The 9,766-nt window shown below is 40.1% G+C and overlaps 1 pseudogene; it reads right to left on the bottom strand.

Moving 5' to 3' along the window:
- Nucleotides 1-1,910: 1,910 nt before the first annotated feature.
- On the bottom strand, nt 1,911-5,435 carry LOC132309765 (G-type lectin S-receptor-like serine/threonine-protein kinase At4g27290; annotated as a pseudogene).
- Nucleotides 5,436-9,766: the final 4,331 nt, after the last annotated feature.

Genomic DNA, 9,766 nt, shown 5'->3' with positions numbered 1-9,766 from the left:
GTCGCGTTGGAATGTTTAACCCGTTTTTGCATTAGATTGCTGCATAGGGTATTGTTTCCAGTAAATCGTTGACAGACGAGTAATAGAATCTCTCTTAAGCAGAAAGACGACAGAATAGTAACTTACTGTTCATTATATAATATTATAATATTTATACTATGCAGACCTTAAAGCATTAACAATAATTAACAGACATGTTACAACCATCTTCTTCCTCCTCTTCAGGAATACAGGAAAACCAGGATTCAGAACTGGTAAAAAATACGGAAGTAGTGGAATGGACCAATGTTCAAAATAAATTGAACAGATGGACTATCCCTCCAGTAAGTGCAAAAAGCATTTACTTATTATTATTATTATTATTATTTTGGTGAAAGGGGATAAATTACCAAAAACCAACCCCCGTAATTTTTATTTTTTATTTTTTATTTTTTATGTGAAGGGGGAGAAATTGCCAAGCAATTTTTTTTTTCTTGTTTTTTTCTCACTCTATGTTTCAACATGCTAGCATGGGCGTTGAATGAGATAACCAAATATTCACCGCCATGGTTTAATTCTAGGTTTACATCTTCATTTGAAATTTAGTATAATGACATATAATTGAGGGTTCATAATTAGACTGATAAGTTCATGCTTGTGTATTATATGTATTTATATTTGTAGTTCTAGGTTTTCATGCAAAGACGGTGTTATATTGGATTCCTTTGCTGCTTTTGACTTTTGCTGCTTTTGACTAAGAGGGTTTTCGGGCAATTTTGGTCCAGGTGACCTCTTTCTTAGTTGGAGTACAATGGCGCACTTTGGAAGAAACGTGCCATTTGATTATGACTCATCCTTCATCGATCCAGCTAGTCTCTTTGTTGATTCATTTATTTCATCCATTTGATAGAAAATCTAATTTCGAACGTAAGGACATAGTTATTGAAGAATTTAACCGTTGTGTTTTAAATACCATTAACATTTCCAATGAGGAAAGCAATAATTGGTTTTTCAATTGCAATAAATGTTATCATAAAAGTTTACGAACTGAACTTGGAGAAAGAGAGCAAGATAGTGCAAATGCAAATGGAAGAGGAGTGAGCATAAATGAGTTTGATTAGAGTAAAGGGATGAAAAAAACCTTTTTATATAGGAGGGGGGTTATAATCGCCATATTTTGGGGTAGTATTGAAATTAATATAAAAGTACAAGTCAAAGAAACCTACAGTCAAATTAGGGAGGCAATTAAATTTGTTCATTTTTTAAACCATGGAGACTGTCTTGCTCCCTTTTATACCAGGTATTTGCTCATTTGCTGAAACCTAATAGAGGTTTTCTGCACTTTTGCCAAAAAAAAGAAAAAAAAAAGTTCAATAGTGTTATTGGCATAGGACATGAATTAGGAATTTATAACTTTATTAGCTCGCTCCAATTCTTTTTGCTAGTGTCCTTAATTATTTCTTTTTAATGTCATTTGAAACATAAAATGAGGTCTTCAAATCCCCAAAAATAATGTATTACTATAATTGTAGTGAATCTTACAATAAAACAGTTACAGTCTTACAGATAGAAATAGTCTAGTCACCATTTTCATAAAATAAATTGAAACCTAGTCAATTTCTCAACTAATTCCCACAAATTAGAAGACTAAATTAAAACATGCAATCAATTTATCAACCAACTCCTAACGCCTAAAAGTTACATCACCATTTTCTTAGAAGACTAAATTGAAACCTGCAATCAATTTCTCATTTAATTTCCACAGCCTAAAGTTTATTCCTTCATAAAGAGGTAGGTTCATCTTCTAGACACAAAGTTGACTTCAATTCTTAATTCTAAATAATAATAATAATAATAAATAAATCCTCAAATTGAATAGTCAATTTAATGTGGAATGTCAAAGTTAGTTCTCAAATTAAAACGGTAAGAAATGAGAATATATCAACCCCACCCACTTCTCATTATCCAATTCTCAATCAAAGCTAACATTTCAGAAGTATGTGATTTAAAAAACAAAATCATCCATATATATATTACAACAATTAATTTATTTATTTTCATCCATATATATATTACAACTATTAATTTATTTATTTTCCTGTCTTGAACTATCAACTTTGTTATATGCATCAATTCTGTCAATTCATTTCTAGTATGGCAACTCTCACCTGTCGATGTCTCTGCATCAATGGAACATCTTTCTACAAAGAAACCAGGTTGTTTGGGTTGAGGCAATGTCATCTCATCATTACCTAACATGAGAACAATCGATGACATAATTGGTCTGTCTTTTGGCAGTTTCTGAACACATAGTAAACCCACTTGAATGCATCTTAGTACTTGAGATTCAATGTAAGAAATTTCCAAACATGGATCCACTAATTCCAGAGCTCTGTGTTCATTCCACAACATCCAAGCCTATAACAATCACAATTCTCAATTTTTAGTAATTCACATAGAAAGTTAGAGAGAATAATAAAATAAAATAGAATACATTTCACCATACATGTCCCAAGAGTGAATGATGGTGATCAGGATGATGAAATTTCTAGTTCTTCTTGCCACTCACTATCTCCAGTAAAAGCACACCAAAACTAAAGACATCAGATTTTACTGAAAATTTTCCATCCATGGCATACTCGGGCGACATGTAACCACTGCAAAAAATTATCAAATTTAAGCATTTGAAAATCAACAAGTACTATCTAACATGCGTTTGCAAAACTTACTGTGTCCCAATTACTCGCTTTGTTTTGGCTTCAATTTGATCTCTCTCAAAACTTCTTGCTATACCAAAGTCTAAAATTTTGGGATTGAGTTCATCATCAAGTAAAATGTTGCTGGCTTTGAGATCCCTATGAATGATTCTTAATCTTGAGTCCTGGTGAAGGTAGAGAAGTCCCCTTGATATGCCCAAAACAATTTCAAATCGTTTTTGCCACGGAAGTTCTTGTCTTCCATTCTGATCTGCCAACATTTCCATCCATATAAGTTTTAAATCAGTTATCATTTTTACAGTACAACAATGGACTCAACTGCAGAAATGCATAAACTGCTCTAGGAAATTGGTCAATTAGATAAATGGTCAAGGGAACTAGACCAAAAATAAAATAATCCAAGCTTTTGTTCGGCATGAACTCATATATTAGCATCCTCTCTTCTCCTTCAATGCAACAGCCCAGCAGCCTAACAAGATTCCAGTGTTGAAGTTCGGAAATCAAAGTAACTTCATTTTTGAACTCTTGTACACCTTGTCCGGAATTATTCCAAAGCCTCTTGACTGCTATTTCTTGTCCCGTTGCTAGCTTACCCTACAATTTTTTGAAAATAATTGTTAAAATGATGAGGTTCAATTTTTTTTTATTACATATCGAACCACATATTACTTATTTAACCTTATAAACAGGACCAAAACCACCCTCTCCAAGCATATTTGTGGAAGAGAAGTTCGTAGTGGCATTTGCAATAGTGAACAGATCAAAAAATGGTAACTCCCAGTCTTCATTCTTCGTTTCTATACCTGCACAATCAGAAGTGTTATAAATGCAAGTAGATAACTGTACCATTCCACTAACCGTCTAGTACTCTTAGAAGGAATGAGATTTTATAAAATGTTCAAAATATCCATTCAAGTGCATAAATTGTCTAATATTCATATGACAATGACTGCTTTAAAATGTATCAATAATCATACCAAAGACAGGAGGTGGTATACCTGTTTCCTTTCTCCTCTTCTTAATTATACACCAAGTTAACAAGCTGAGGACAACCATCCCAGAAACTGTTGATACCACTACGATAAGCACCAGTGTCTTCTTCTTGTGATCATGGTCTAAATTTATGACAAAAGTTAGTTCATCATTACTCTTAAAGCTTCATTTGTTGGGCAGGCATGCCTTCAGAAAAGCATTTATAAAGGAAAATCTAGACATGAATCCTAAACATTTCATTTTAAGACCTCCATATTATAATAAATATCGATTAGCATAATTGAAACTGACCTAATTACTAGAAAGATTGAAACCTATGTACTAATATTTGAACAAACAAAATTATTTGAGTATTCATAAACGGATTCAAGGGGCTGACATCTAAAAGGGTAACAGCAGAATGTGAATATTATATAGTATAGCAACAAGTATGCTTACTGAGTTCCGAAGCTGGCATCCGTATGCAGATATCTTGCTCGCTCTCTTTGATATCGAAATCACGAATATCAACTAAACTATCAATCCAAATCAAACAGCCACTGCCTCCTCCCCTGATATCTGAATTAGCATAAGCCCTACAAGAACAATTCTTCAAGCACTCTGCCTTGCATTCCTTAAGGTTCAGACTCTCCTTCGGCCATAACTTTATCAGGTCTGGCAATTTCACATTTTTGAGTTTCACAAATCCATCTCCATTCTGGCACTCTAGTGATGTCCTCCTCACACATCCACTGGACCAATTAAGCAGGTCCCATTCTTCCTGTGATTTTGGAATGAACCCATCCAAGCACTCACATAGTGGCCTATTGTTAACTCTGCAAATACCATTGGCACCACAGTGTGCATAGTTATCACAGAGATCAATCGATATTGTATACATAAGAGCCCATTCAGAACTCCCTTCATTCAGGATAAAGCGTTGTAGCATACCTGTTTGATTCAGCACAACTCTTGTAATATGGCTAGACTCAAACATGTAATACACCTCGTCTGCATTGAATATAAAACTGGGTTTAAAAACAGAGTTTGGCCACGCAATAGCACCACTAAATCCAACTCCATTCCATGGCCCAGTGCGGAACATCTTCTCTGATGATCCCTTCTGAAGAACAACCTGAGGAATCCCAGTAATTTCAACTCCAAAAGTGAAGTCTCCAGGAGATGGGTCAGCGGCATCTCTCCATGATGTCAAGTATCTATTTAGGCCGGTCTTTAAGTTCCAGGTAAAAGTGTGTCTGATGGGATATCAAAGCTTTGCCATATGTAGCTACTTTCTGTATCAGCATCAGTATTCTCTATCAAGACAAAGTTTCCAGAATTCAGTAGCCGTGCAACTGATGATTTTTGCACAGTTGTAGAAGAATTTGAGGACCACATGACACCATTTGTGGCATTGAGTAGCACGAGATTTCCATTGCTGTTGATGGTTAAATTTCCATATGAATCTGTAATCGGGTTTTCTCTGTTTGCTACCCACACCACAGTTTGTGGAGAAATCTTGTAGAACCATATTCCCAAGAACAGATTCTTGGAACCACTGGGAGAAAAGAAGCCTAGTTCACAGCTTTGGCCAGAGGACACTAAACTCTCACCATTGGTGATTGATTGGTACCGAGTTAAAGTATCAGCTGTAGTGGTGAGGACACCAAAATGACCCGGGCTTGGTATGATCCGTATTGCAAAGGACGGGTCGGGTTTGGATAGGCAGGAGGGAGCAAGTTCACGCTGGATGGGCCCATATCCATAAAGTTATTGCAAAAGCCCATATTAAAATGAGAGAAGTTGAGTCTAGGCAAAAGGGAGCAAATAAGGCCCAGGCTAGAAGAGGTTGTAACCGTCTATAAATAAGGGAAATCGAGAGGGAAAAGAAGTTAGAAAAATTGGGAGTGAAAAATTTCTCTCTCTGTAATTGGGGGAAATTCTTTGTACTTTCAATTGGCGCCGTCTGTGGGAAGAACAGGGAGGATTCATTGATGTTGTTCCAGATCGATTCGATTCAAAGCACTCTACGAGGAAGATGATTAATCTACGAAAGCTGAATCAACATTGGCAATAATACGATTTGTCTCGATGAGTCCAGGCTCCGGTTGATTTCGCAAAGTTGGCGTCCGATCCAAGCAGATCAGATCTGTACTTGATCCGGCGAACTGCACAAGTGCGGTCTGTTATGATTACTGAATCCGGCCAGTAGCGGACTAAATTCAGCAAGTGTGAGTTCAGATCTAGTGTGTGCGCGTTAGCGGAACTCCGATCTGGTCAAGAAATCTGCAGTTGATGACTTTGCTCCGATCTAGAATGATGATCGGAGAGGCGAACTCAAATCCTTTGGAGAACGGTCAGCAGACGAAGCTCGATGAGCTGATGAACATGATCGATGCTTTGAGGAAAGAAAATGCAGAGCTACGAGCTGGAATGGAGCGTCGTGAGGCTCCTGCAATTCCAAGGCCACCTCCTGAGGGAGAGGGAGTTTTACCGTCCCAAGCTGATCGTTAAGGTGATCCAGAAGGTGTCAATCGTGTTGATCCACGTCGTGATGAAGTTATAATCGGTGATTTGCCTCCGAATGCCCGTCGAGTAGAGGATCGAGAAGGATCTATTCATCTGGAGCCACATCGCGAACGGATTATGAGGGAGGAAGCACCGGCATATGAACATAGGGTTGCGTCACTATGGCGAAGTGAGTTTGCGGAGGACAAGTCGTTCGATCCGCCTTACTGACCTTCATTAGCAACATTTGATTATCACAGTTCAGAAAAGAGATCTGCTGATCGGGTGTTTCCGTCATGGTTTCCAAGGGAAAACGAAGCGTTGCGCTCATCAGCAAGAACAGTTGCATCTCCGTTCACTGATGAAATTCTGAACACGCCGAATCCGAAGAAGTTCTCCATGCCGGTTTTCATTCTGTTTGACGGAACAACCGCTCCGGTCAATCACATCTACAATATTCAGTTGAAAATGGCTCTGAATACTAACAATGATCCTTTGATGTGCAAATGCTTCCCTACGAGCTTGGCTGGACCAGCTCTCAATTGGTTCAAGAATCTGGCTCAAGGCTCAATCGCCAGTTTCCAGGACTTATGCGATAAGTTCATAAGCCAGTACTACGGGAATAAACGTCCGACTAAGGATGTATCAAGCCTTTTCACAATGAAGCAGCATGAGGATGAACGGCTCTAGGCTTTTCTCACCCGGTTCAACCTCGTTAAAAGTATGGCAATGGAGTGTCATCCGTCCACAGCAGTCCAAGCATTTAAACTCGCAATGAATCGGGGAACGCCGTTCCACACCAGTTTGGTGGTTAATACACCAAAGACCATGGACGAGCTGAACGAGAGAGTGACGGTTTTGTTCGTCTTGAGGAGGAAGAGGCAGCTAATTCGAGGAAGACGTCAATTATTTCGACGGAAGAGAAGTCCAAAGCCAAGAACAGGCAAAAACAAGCTCAGCCGCAACGTCACACCTCATGGAAGGCGGAGAAAAGGCCCAGGGAGGAGGAATTAGTAACTTCACTTAGAGTCACCTTAGCAAGGCTATACCAAGAGAACAAAGATAAGTTTCGTCCTCCTTTGCCAATCAGGCAACCTCTTGAACAGAGGGATCAAACTAAACATTGTGCTTTCCATAGTGATTTTGGACATCAGACTAACAAATGCAGGAACCTAAGGAGGCAGGTAGAGATGCTAATCGCAAAAGGGGAATTTGCAAGCTATGTTCAAGGTCCGGCGCAAGAGCAGAACCGCCCGACTGAGCAGATTAAGCGGAACCAGAGGCCGAACCCACACAACTCCCAGCCTGTTCGGATTATAAATGCAATTCATGGCCAGCCTGAACAAACGGCGGAGTCAGAAGAATTGCTTAAAACGCGGTTACGCTAGGCCCAGTTGAAAAGGAGGATTGGCAGTATGCATGCTTTGCACCAGCAGAACGCGTCCACACCGATAAAGTTTGATAGAACGGACCTGCTACGTGTTCAGATTCCTCATGAAGATCCATTAGTAGTCAGTCTGACGGTTTCAGAATGCCTTGTGCGAAGAGTTCTGATTGATCCAGGCAGTAGTGCGAATGTCATGCCCAGGGTGACGTTCGACCGACTTGAGATCGAACCCGAAAAACTCAAACCCACAGGAAATCCGTTGCTCGGATTTAATGGGAAGCGAGTGGAACCCATTGGAATGGTGGAATTGACAGTACAAGCTGCTGAGCGAGTTTTGACTGAAAGTTTTGTGATCGTGGAAATTCATCCATCCTACAACCTTTTGATGGGCAGAGGATGGATTCACCGGGTTCAGGGCATTCCATCAACCTTGCATCAAGTGATGGGATGCTTGGGTCCAGATGGGACCAAGGTGATAGATATACATGGGGACCAGGTTGCAGCTAAAGAATGTTATTCAGTGACTTTGAAATCTGCTGGAAAAGGGAAAAATTCCATCCGTTCTACCAGTCCAAAATAGCAATTACAGAAACCTCCTCCCAGCAAAGAGGGGGAGGAGGAGCCACCAGTTCTGACCACAGAACCCCTTCATGAAGTGAAGATTGACCATGAGAAGCCGGACCGAACAAAAAGAGTGGGAACCAACCTTACTGAAGCGGAAAAACTAGAGTTGACTGATTACTTGACTCGGAATACAAATGTATTCGCATGGAGCCATTCAGATATGCCAAGGATAAATCCTTCTGTATCCTGCCATTCCCTCAATGTAGACCCGAATGCAAAGCTAGTAAAGCAGAAGCAGAGAAGATTTGCTCCAGAACCAAATCAGATTATAGCTGAGAAGATTGATCGGTTGCTTGAAGCCGGATTCATCTGAGAAGTTTAGTACCCTGCCTGGTTCTCCAATGTTGTTGTAGTGCAGAAAAAGAATGGGAAATGGCGAGTGTGTATCGACTTCACTAATTTGAATAAAGCTTGCCCAAAGGATAGTTTCCCATTGCCAAGGATTGATCAAATGGTAGATGCCACCACAGGATACGAGCAATTAACCTTTCTGGATGCTTATTCCAATTATAATAAAATTCCCATAAACCCAGTTGACGAAGAGAACTTCATTTGTTACTGAACGAGGCACTTATTGCTACAAAGTCATGCCGTTCGGATTAAAAAACGCTGGAGCTACTTATCAGAGGTTGATCAGCAAGATTTTTAAGGGCCAAATGGGAAGCACTGTCGAGGCTTATATTGATGATATGGTGGTCAAGAGTAAGAAGAAGAGCGATCATTTAGCGCACCTGCAGGATGTGTTCGATGTGTTGCGCCAGTATGGGATGAAGCTTAATTCGGCTAAATGTTCATTCGGCGTAAGCTCCTGTCAATTTTTGGGACATGTGGTCAATCATAGAGGAATTGAGGCCAGCCCAGCGCAGGCAGAAGCCCTGATCAGAAATACAGAGCCAAAGACAATTAAGGAGGTGCAAGCACTCACAGGTCGAATAGCTGCACTGAGCCGATTTATTTCTAAGCTTTCGGACCGCTGTAAACCTTTCTTTGATATAATTCGAGGGCACGGAAGGCAAAGCTGGGGGGATGAACAACGACAGGCGCTAACCAGCTTGAAAGAATACATGCGCAACCCTCCGGTTCTGTCTGCTCCCAAGCCGAATGAGAAGCTCTTTCTGTATCTTGGGGTATCCAGTATAGCGACTAGTGCCGTTCTGATCCGTTGCAAAGAAGGAAAGCAATTCCCGGTGTTTTATGTTAGCAAAACAATGTCTGAGCCGGAAAGAAGGTACTCAAGGGCCAAACGAATGATCTTGTCGCTGGTCAACGCAAAAAGGAAGCTTAGACATTATTTCGAATCTCATCCGATCGTCGTTTTAACAACTTTCCCTTTGAGAATGATCCTGCACAAACCGGACCTATCGGAGAGAATGACCAAGTGGGCCATTGAATTGAGTTCATTTGATATTGCGTACGAGCCCAGGACGGCAATTAAAGGTCAAGCGGTGGCGGATTTCCTACTTGAATGTGATGCTGAAGATTTGGTGGAGGATTATAATTGTTCCTTGTGGAAGCTCTTCGTGGATTGCTCTTCGAATCAAATGGGGGCAGGGATTGGAATCCAATTGCGAACACCAGA

This window comes from Cornus florida, unplaced genomic scaffold (genome assembly GCF_030987335.1).
Source record: "Cornus florida cultivar Cherokee Brave unplaced genomic scaffold, ASM3098733v1 CherokeeBrave_3.0.0_Hap2_Chr05, whole genome shotgun sequence".
Taxonomy (NCBI): Eukaryota; Viridiplantae; Streptophyta; class Magnoliopsida; order Cornales; family Cornaceae; genus Cornus; species Cornus florida.
This window is presented reverse-complemented; position numbering and strand designations above follow the sequence as displayed.